Source organism: Scomber japonicus, chromosome 13 (genome assembly GCF_027409825.1).
Source record: "Scomber japonicus isolate fScoJap1 chromosome 13, fScoJap1.pri, whole genome shotgun sequence".
NCBI classification, from domain to species: domain Eukaryota; kingdom Metazoa; phylum Chordata; class Actinopteri; order Scombriformes; family Scombridae; genus Scomber; species Scomber japonicus.
Window position 1 is genome coordinate 11,192,201 of NC_070590.1, and position 9,547 is coordinate 11,201,747.

General features: G+C 43.2%; 1 protein-coding gene across 1 annotated transcript in view; it reads left to right on the forward strand.

The window, feature by feature from the left end:
* The first annotated feature begins 966 nt into the window (after positions 1-966).
* jade2 (jade family PHD finger 2) overlaps positions 967-9,547 on the forward strand; it is a 158,790-nt gene continuing 150,209 nt past the window's right edge. The window contains exon 1 of the mRNA XM_053331049.1: positions 967-1,221. The gene's annotated coding sequence lies outside the window, so the exon portion shown is untranslated. The remainder of the gene's footprint in view (positions 1,222-9,547) is intronic.

Consider the following 9,547-nt stretch of genomic DNA (forward strand, 5'->3'; position numbering starts at 1 on the left):
GTGAAGATATTGCTAAAATCTCTCCATATTTCTATTTGTGTAGTCATATTCAATCTCTTTTGGATTATCATAGGCCTACTTCTGTTAAATTGGTAGTTTTCTGTTTTATGATAATTATTGGTAAGAAGTCAGACACCACATTCAGCTTTTTAATGTCCAATTTCAACACTTTTCCCCCCTCACAGTGAGCCCTGTGTGCCTGGCAGAGAATTGGCAGGTGAGGGTTCAGTCCCCATCCTCTCCTCTCCGAGGCGCAGTAATCTAGCATTTCTCAGAGTAGGAAGTGCAGCTTGCGGTAACAGTGAATTGAAAGTACGCCATAAATATGGCGCCAAAAGAGTTTTCAAGCTGATGATAAGAGCTGAGAGATTTTTCCTCCGTGTTGTCTTTTTTTCTCTCTGGGGGTAAGAGGGGAGGGAGAGGTTGCAAGACAAGACCCGCCTGTGCATTATTTGTGCAGAGCGGCGTGCACCGGGCAGAGAGGAGTGGAAGCGAGGCGAGGCAGCAAGTGAAGACGGCGGAGAGCTCAATGTTTTATTTCTGAAGGAGGGACATTGCGAAACTGGATTGCAATCTTTTCTCTGACTCATCGTTTGGAAATAAAGCATCCTTTTCTTTTCTTTTTTTTTTTTTTTTTAACACCCTCCTCCTCCTCCTCCTGGTGATTCTTCCGACCCTCCTTCCCGTTCTGCTGGCACTGGAGAGGAAAACACAGCCGGATTTTGACACCACGTTTGGGGCTGCTTTTTGCAAAATGCGACATGCTTTCCTGTGAGTGGTATGTTGTGCGCACCTCACAGCCTGCTGCTACACCGTGAACAGCAGCAGGACCACTCCGCTTGTTGGTATTGACTTGTTTAAAAAAAAAAAAAAAGAAGAACAAAAAGAAGGCTGCAACTCAAGTGTGGCTGCCCACTTTTGGATTTTTATTTCGGATTATTTGGACTCGGCCGTCGGTCTTTGCGGAGCTGACGAGCTGTCAACAACGCACCGTGAAGCGGAGGGGAAGGGACAGTCCTGTCAACCCAACGTGGATCCACAGTGTTTAGCAGCACTGCTAGCAGCCTGTCAGGGCACTGACTGGGCAAACTGAACTAGTGCTAAACCCACCACTGTAAAAAAACTACATGTGCCTGGCTCCCAATGATCTCCTAATCTCTGGGAATCGCCCGCCGTCCAGGACTGAGGACGTCTCTGCACCCGAAGCTGACTGCGTTCAAGGTAAAAAATACTGTTTAAAAATCCAACTAACACACGGGTGTACATGATAAAGCCTTAAAGTGGGAGTGTTGCAGGACCTCTGAAGTCTACTTTGCTGCTGCTGCTGCTAGTGCTATGTCAGTGCTAGGCTAGCAGCAGGGCAGCGGCACTGTACGCACTTTTGCAGCGGGCTTGTCAGCAGCCTGGATGGTGCATGTGGGTCAAGCCGAGGAGGGTGCACGTCGTTATGTGTGGTTTTTTTGCGGATGATGAAAAGGACACATCGCCCGGGTCAAGCACACAACGCCTGTGCACGAAAGAGGGGGGGACGAAATAATAATACTAATAATGATAATGATAATAATAATAATAATAAAATAACCGGGGTAAACTTGGCCATGTTGTGCTCAGACGTGACGTGAACGCGCCCCCGGTGGGAATCAAGTGTGCGAGCGGGCAGTTGGAGAGTGTCCAAGTGTGGCTATTTTTTGCGCGTAATTGCAACAAATAGGCTCATTTGCAACAGTGCAGCGAGGAATGTGAGTTGTAACTTGCAGGCGTATGTGAAGGCAGGGAAGCCGGAACACACACACACACACACACACACACACACACACACACACACACACACACACATCTCACTCACATCCATGTAGGCTATAGACATATATGGGGAGAGGATACCAGGTGAAGTTGTGTGAGGGCTTTGGTCGTGCTGCAGGTTTGTGTGCAAGGTGGTGGCACCAAGCTTTTTTATTTTTTATTTTTTTTTAAATTTTTTTTTACAATTCCTGGAGGAATTGCAGGCCCTTCCTCTCCTCAGCAAATTGGGGGGTGGTGGGAGGGGGGTGCAGGGGGAGCAGCAGCATTGCTTTTAGGAAGGCTGAGCACGCAACCACACACATACACACATCAAGGAATTAGAGCAACTCCTCTCTGCCTCCTGCACCCTCTCCTCCTCCTCCTCCTCCTCCTCCTGCTTCGTGCTGTGCAGATCTAGCTGGCTTTAGAAGAGGGGGGAGTGGCTGTTGTTTACCTCCTCAAAGTCAGAGCTCTGTCTGTTTGTATCCATGGCTTGGATGAGAGTGGTTGTTGCATCCCTACCTGGGAACCCCCCCCCTCTCCCTCCCACCCACCCACCCACCCACCCTCTCTCATACCCCCCAACAATAACAAAACCAGGACTTTGACATGTGGATGCAGATGCTGGTGCCAGTCAGATGTGAATAGTATTAAGGGGGTGTAAGTGGGGCATTTGCCTCCGGTATGATTCTCAGCAGCGTGTTGTGGTCACCTACTCTTCATAATTGCCTGGAGAACCTCTAAAGAATATTCCGTCTGCCAATTAGTGCTGATCATTAACGGATGGTGCAATTTATCCAGATTTTCTTTTTAATTTTTTTGATGGCACATGTAAGGCTGAGCTGGCTCCAGTCTTGAATCAATTAAGCAGGAATCGTCTGGGGACTTGTTAAATGTTCCCAGTTGTGACAGCAGCCCCCCACTCCCCCCCCCCCCCCCCCCAACCCCGTACCCTCAATCCCTCAATCCCATTCTCCCCCCACCATCATCATCACCATCACACAGACACACACAGAGCATCGTCATCATCACGCACAAGTACCAACAACTCTCTCGGCATGCCCCTCGCTCACTCTAAACACATATTCAAGATGCGTGTACCATGCTCATCAAACTCTCTCTCGACAAACTCTCCCACTCTTGCAGAAGCGCACACACACACACACACACACACACACACACACACACACACACACACAACCCTTCTCCCGCTGGGTATGAAACCGGAGATGAGTCATGGTGTGTGGGGGCATAACGACTCTCTCTATCCCTCTATCCCCCCCTCTCTCTCTTTCATATCTTCCCTGATGCAGTGCTATCTTGTTTTCTCTCTCCCTCCCGGTTTCTCTCTGTCTTTCTCTATCTGTCTATCTGTCTATCTGTCTATCTATCTATCTGTCTGTCTGCCCTCCCTTGAGGCTTGCTTCTCTCGTATACAGACAGTGGTTGTTTACAAGGCTAGTGAATAGGGATGAGAGCGGTTTTCATTCTGCATTTGCTTTTTTTTTGCTTTTTTTGACACCATCCATCCATCCATCCAGCCAGTCATCTATATTTCAGTCCCTCCTCCCTTCATCTCAACCATCGCTCCCTTTCCTCTTTAACTTCCACTGCTCTGTTCCTCCCCAGCCTTTTATCCATCCCTCCATCTTTTCCCTCATCATCTCCTCATCATCATCGCAATCAACATTTTACCATGATTTCCCTGTCAAGTCTTATTTAAGAGTGCAGCCAGGAGGAATGTGTGTGTGTGTGTGTGTGTGTGTGTGTGTGTGTGTCCATGGTACAATATGTCATGTGAAACCCAAGCATGCAGACCTTTTAAGCCTCACATGTGTACATACACACACGTGTGTGTGTGGGCGGGGGCCTAGCGTAGCGTGTGTAGGAACTTGTATTTGTGTGTGCTGTGTTAAGCGCTGAGCTCTGATTGGATGGAAAAGGGGGTAAGGACCCCCACGTGGTGAGTTACATCGCATTAGCAGTTACGTAGTGAAGAGGAGGAGGAGGAGGGGTGGGGGGTGGTGGTGTTGTTCATGAATGGACCGCCAACGTCACGCAAACTGTGCCGTCAATCCCTCAGACGCGCATGCATGCCTTCCCATGTGCACATACATGTTTTTACACACATAGCTAAAGAGGGCTGCAGGGCAAATGAGTGTGTATGTGTGTGAGTGATTCAGAAATACGTGTCAGATAAGAAGGATAGGAACCAACTGAGCTGAGGGATTTATGTGTGTGTGCGTGTGTGTGTGTGTAGCTGCCTGCAGGCGTGTTGGCTAGCTGTCATGTCACCAGCTCTCTGCTGTGCTCTGCTTGCTAACTAACTAACCAGCATGTCGGCCACAAGGGTATTACTACTAGCTGAGGAGGATTTGTGTGTGTGTGTGTGTGTGCGTGTTCTTGCTGGTGTTTAGTTCCCTATATGCTGTGTGTGTTTGTGTGTTAAGAACAGCCTGATATTGAATGTGTGATCAGGGCTGATGATTCAGAATTTAAATTTCTGCTAATTGATAGATAAATTTGCCATATAAATAGTCTTTTTTTCAGATTTCTTTCAGATTTTTCTCCTTTTTGAAGAATGACTGAGAAAAAAATATCTCGACCAAGACAGAATAAGAAAGACAAAAATAAGCATGGAAAGAAAATGTTTTCTTAGACTTGATTGATTATCTTTAATAAAAGACAGATATATTAGGTATAACAGAACAGCTGTTTAATTTTAAAGACTATTATAACTTGTGTTACACTTACATAGAATATATGTTTAAAATAGAGCTGCAACGATTAGTTGATTGATCAACAGAAAATGAATCTGCAACTAGTAACTGAATAATAAGAAATCTCTTTGTCATACATGATGGTAGCCTGCTTTGGTAGTTTGATGAAGACTGATGAAGCACACCCTTGAATCAGACTAAATTATTTAACATCAGACTGACTTTTCTAGTAGATTATTCATAGAAAATGAGAACCTTGAATTTACCTTTTTTTTTGATCAAGCTTTACAAAAGTTCTAGCATGACATGTTTGAGTTAATTTGCCTTAGTTGACATCTTGTGTCCTGCAATGTGACCGTTGCACATGTGCACATTTCAGTGTCGATGCTGAAACGATATATCATGCAGCCCCACTCCAGACATGCTTTTATGCAATAGCCTGTGTGTGTGTGTGTGTGTGTGTGTGTGTGTGTGTGTGTGTGTGTGTGTGTGTGTGTGTGTTTTGTCAGTGTTTGCTCTCAGTGGATGACCCCGCTGTGGCCTAGACCCTCATTAGCTGGTTCTTGAGTGTGTGCATGCTAACCTGCTGTTCAGTGGGCAACAGATGACGTCAGACTTCAAGGGGAGAGAGCACTCTCTCTTTAAATTCTACTTTTTTTTTTTTTTTTGCTGTGCCACTGTGACTCAGACTTGTTTGTAAAGGATAATCACAAAGTATGCACACCTGCACTCATCACTGTTGAGGAAGGAAAGCAGGACACACATTTCAAAGAAAGATTTTTGCAGGAGTAATTGGAATGTGCTTCATAAAAAGCTCTCTCTCTAGCTAACTGAATAGGAGCATTGAATGTGGTGGTACAGCAGATGGCTTTTTTTTGTTATTACAGTTCAAGTCTATGTTCTTACCACAAAGATGATATCATTAGGACATGTCTCACCAAACTTATGTTTCGTTTCCTTTATGCTTATTTCAAGCATTTTCATTTCCCCTTGAAACAGCCGTCCACGGACACATACACTTATTCTGATCATATTTTTAGATGTAGAATGTAAATAAACAGTTATTAGTTGCAGCCCAAGATTATATTCATTTGAAGTATGTTATATATTATATTACGTTTTGCCACTTCCATTGAGGGACAGAATAAGGATACTAGCTTTGACAATGGATGAAATAACATGAATTTATCAGGTGGTTTATCTCAATGGAAACACTTGTTATGAAGTGTTTGATCCATCATAAATATGTCACCACTGTGCCCTGAACTTCTGAATCTCTGCTGGATGTATAAAGCTATGCAGTAGAAAAATAGAAGTTTTCATTCTTGATTAGTGATTTCTTATAAAGCCACTCATAACAGTTGTTCTCCTCTTCTTCTATCTTACCCACCCGATAAAATCTCCTCTCAGGACTGTGTGAGCAAATACAGACTGAGCTTGACTGACAGATTCCTGACTTTCTTGTTTTGTTGCACCTTTTTAGAGTGAGGATAACATTTATCTTTGTAATTAGTACAACGAGTCTAGTGACCTCATGTAATTCCCAGCATATCTCCGCCTAGCATCAACCTGAATAGACGTCTAATCAACTGAAAAACTGTGTAGGCGTTAATTGTCTTAGAAATCAGTCCAAGGCTGCAACTAATGATTATATTCATTTTTGATTAATCTTCAGATTATACTCAATTAATTAGTTAGTTGTTCGGTTCATAAAATGTCAGAAAATGGTGAAAAATGTTAAGCAGTGTGTATCATAGCCTAAGATGATGTCTTCAAATGTCTTCTTTGGTCCTGTCCAACAGTTCACAACCAAAACATATTCAGTTTACTATCCTAGAAGAGTAAAGGAACAAGAACATTTTCACATCTGAGAAACTGGAATGTGAGTCTTAGGGCGTTTTTTCTTCATAAATTACTCTAAACCTTGAATCAATTATCAAAATTGTTGGCATTTAATTTAATAGTAGGCAATTAACAATTAATCTACTAATCGTTGCAGCTCTAAATCAGTCTGAGAGAAATCTGACTTTGGATAAATATGTCACATTTAAAAAGTAGGCTCCAGAAACATTGGTTATAGTGTGTTATTATCCATTAGACAGACACTTAAATGTTGGACTGTTCTCCCTCTGCCTGCCTGACTTCTACCTCCTACTCTTCTGTAGTGGAAAAATAAAAAATAAAAAAGTCTGAAAGGCTGTAAGCATATTGATGGACAGGCTGACAGATGCTGCCTGAGCTCCTGATGGGAAGGTTTCAGGGGTGTGTGTGTGTGTGTTTGTGGGGAGAGAGAGAGAGAGAGTGGGAGAGAGAGAGAGAGAGAGAGAGAGAGGGCGAGTAAACAACAGACAGGAACAGTATGTCAGACCTTTCTTTGCTGTTTGAACATCCGGCAAACCAGAATGGAAATGAGCCTCTGATTCACTGATGCACCATCCTTGAAGATTTAATTTGTGCTTAATATATATTTAAAGCCATCAGATATATCAAAATGAATAAAAGAAGCAGTGAAAAGCTGGGGTTCAGAGGAGAAGGGAGTTTGGGGTTTACATGTTTTTGCCTTTTTCTCATATCAAAAATGAGTGTTTGTTTGAGTTTTAAGGCCTGGAAAAGAGCTCAGAGACAAAGTTTGCAGATGGATAACAATAAATAATATAGTTTTGATATTGTAGAGAACTGTGGAAAAAGAATACACGAGGAAGAAAGATAATGATGAGGTGTGGAGGGGAGATAGTTGACGAGAGGGATAGAGGGAGTAGAAGAAAAAGCAACAAAGGAGAAGGTGAAGAAGGTGAAGCCAGCAGGGACAGAAGGGAGTGAGGTAGAGGAGAGGAAGAGGTGTAGGGAGGGCAGGATGAAGGATGACAGGAGGGGGCGGAGGAGGGGAGGTGCAGGTAGACAAACGGGGGTGGTAGCCGGGGTCGCTGGGAGTGGAGGGCAGAGTATTCATCCTCCATCTCTCTGTCCTTTTCATCCCTCCTTTCCTCCCTTGCAAGAGCTAATGAACTCCTGATGGCAGTGGAGACGGGAGGGATGGATCAATCCTCCATTTCTGTCTGTTTCTTTCTCCCTGTCTCCCTCCTCCCACCTGTCCTCCTCTCTTCTCTCTTCTCTCTCTCTCTCTTGCTCCCTCTCTCTCTCTCTCTCTCTCCTCCTGGGTTTTTGGCAGGGCCCCAGCCTTGCTGGCTCCGACTCACCTCCTTCATTGTTTGTCAGCAGATTTTGGGAGACGGAGTGGGAGGCTTAGTTAGAAAATTATTTGGACCTCTGCCTCTTCCTTCTCTTTTTCTTTTTATCCGTTTCTTCTCCCTCTCTCTTTCTGTTTTCCACTCTCTCATCCCTGCTCCCATAATGCAGCAGCAGCAGCAGCAGGAGCAGTGGCAGCATCAATAAATATTGTGTTAATGTTCTGGTGGCTGGAGCCAGCAAGGTGATAAAGGAAATCTATTTGATTTCTGTGGCTCGTTTGTTTGGCCTGACGCCTCTCCAGTTGGTGTGCATATGTGTGTGTACATATTGCGTACCCAGTATACAATATGTGCTTGTCAGGTGTAGGGCACAGTGTCTCTCTTAATTCTGTTTTATTTTCCTGACATCTGTTCACGCCTCTGTTTGTTAACTCCTTCACTCATCCTTTCCTACCTTGTTCCTTCCACTGTCCTTCTTTTTTAATTTGATTCCTTCCTGAAGTTTCTCACACTGTTGTATTGAGACAAATTCTCTAAAGGGTCCAATTCTTATTCTCAGCAGCACGAGGACACTCTTTCACAATATTGAGAGCCAGCTACTGTATAATAATAGTTCTGTTGTAGTTCTTTCGAAGTATAATAGAAGGAAGCTACTTACTGTAACACTGTGTACTACAGGAAACAAACCGGCCTGTTTGACATGTTGTCTGACCACATCTGCAGCCAAGAGGGTTTGTTTCTTACAGTCAGAGTTGAAGGCAGGGAGAAACCTGTCCTGTCATGGATAACTTCAGTATACTGATTGTGTACATTTTTAGACAATCTGTTCTCGTGCATTCATTTAAGTTAAAATTCACTTACTTTCTCACCTCTCCACATCTGGCCAGTTGTTGTGTCAAGTGGGCCTGACCATGTGATCGAGGTTATTAAAGTTGCAGCTCTAATTCAGACTTTTAAAAGATATGTGTGGGAAGGTTTCAGACACTGTTTGACCATCTGACCATCACTGCAGTTTAAGCATAATTCTCCTTGAACGTTCTGCATTGTGGTTGGATAAGGAAAAACATATCATATCATAATCATGTTTGGTTTTCATGTGTTTCAGCTTTGATTCAGTACATTGGTGATCATACCTTTCACCTCGCTGTTGTAAAATGAGACAGAAAAATAAAAAGGTTTAAAATTTCTCTAACATATTTGTAAGTAAAAAGCAACTATCAAGGTTATAAAAAAAAAAAACAAGTTTCCTAAAAAGAAATCCTCTAGCAACTTGCTTCATGAAGATAGATTTGTGTTAGCTTTCCCCTGACAGCATAACACAACAACAACAGCCATCTGTTTTGATTGTGATGATCGTATTATTACATTCTGATTGGATGCATTTCCATTAAGGACCCATCTGAATAAAGTTTCAGGGACATAAACATTTAGCACTGAAGGCAAACTCAACATAGAGACACTTAGTTTAGCCCACACGGTATGCAGAAGTGAACCAGAAGTGTAAATAAGTCAATCTTCCAAAGAGGTGGAAGCTAAATATTTAGCTGTTGTTCTAACACCAAGCTAACATGAGTCTCATTTGCTTATTTTTGATTGAAAGATTTAAGTGGTTGTACAAAAATTTGACATTGTTTTGCTTCTTGATTGAAATATCAACACAAATAGCCAGCTAAATAAAACCACCAGGGAGTGATCATGTCAGTGGAGGCTTAAAACAAAACTCCAAAGTTACTAATCAGCTGCTTATATCTAACCCCCTTCCTGCCTTTTTAATAGAGGAGCTGTGGGGAAACACTGACATGTACAAGATGTTTCATCTGGGAATAATCTCTAACTTCTTTCAGTTTTCCCTCAAGG